Here is a 1226-nt window from a genome sequence, read left to right as displayed (position 1 = left end):
ATGAAGTTATCGATGATTGATGGGGTTTTGTGTATGTAGCTAGATTTACAACTACTAATTTCTTTAATGATATGAATTACTCTTTCTTTTTAAATGGCTTTAGCGATGATGTTTCTTAGAAAGTTGCTCGTTTCCATCTGTTTTCAAGTTTATTGGGGAGCATGTGTTAATCACATTATATTTTGGTTTAAAACAGTGGTCTCAACCTTCCCAATGCCAGGACCCTTTCATACAGTTCCTCATGTGGTGGTGACCCCCAACCATAAAATTATTTTCGTTCCTACTTCATCACTGTCATTTTGCTACTGTTATGAATTGAGTGACCCCTGTGAAAGGGTTTTTTGATCCCCCCAAAGGGGCCGCGACCACAGGTTGAGAACCGCTGGTTTACAAGATGCTACTGTAGTTGTATTTTATTCCTGTTTAAATTCTTGATGGTCCTCATGGATTCCCTCTCCCCTCCTCTCTTGTGCTCCCCTCCCCCTCAGTCTTCACACAGACAGAGATGTGTTTCTCGTTCTTGTCCTTTAAGAAGGCATCATTGTTTCCGTGGTCTAAGCCTCCTTGTTGTTGTACCTTTCTCATTCTATTGGGTCAGCTTCTTGTCTGTCTGATTACCATGTGTCTGGGGGAGGGTCAGTCTTATTTGCTAACTTTTTGCAGACATTTTTTGTTTGTGCCTGCAGCTGCCTGTGTGCGCGCTCCAGTCTATCCCCATACATCTCAGCTAAAGGGTTTCAGTGTTGTCCACCTCTCACAGTTTTCTGTTATCATCATGTTCTGATCTATATTTTTGAAAACTGATTTGGAATCTCCTAACTCTTATCTCTTCATTATTGATGTCTAAAGAGCCATTCTATTCTGCTTACTACATCCTTTGTGTGTGTGTGTAGACTTGCTGTGTTTTCTGTGTCCCTGTGTGTGTTTAAATAAGTTGCATTCTGTAGTGGCTAGTCGGGGGTTCAGTATGTATTCACTGGGGCAAATCTTCCTATTTACTGTTGATGTCAAGCTACTTAATATGCCAGCTCCTCACCAGCATTGAGGTTGGTTGTTTGAACTTCTTGTGCAGTTCATTTTGCATTTTACATTTTGAAGATGCATTGCCATGAATCTTGTAGCCTGATCCTACATGCAAACATGTTCACTGTCCCGGTGGAGCAGCCATCTTTATCCATGGAATTGGCCCTGGGGCTCCACTTTGGCTTTGCTTGTTGAGAGAGCAG

The sequence above is a fragment of the Echinops telfairi genome, unplaced genomic scaffold, assembly GCF_000313985.2.
Source record: "Echinops telfairi isolate 266 unplaced genomic scaffold, ASM31398v2 ScPeMD7_655;HRSCAF=1070, whole genome shotgun sequence".
In the NCBI taxonomy this organism is placed as follows: domain Eukaryota; kingdom Metazoa; phylum Chordata; class Mammalia; order Afrosoricida; family Tenrecidae; genus Echinops; species Echinops telfairi.
This window is presented reverse-complemented; position numbering follows the sequence as displayed.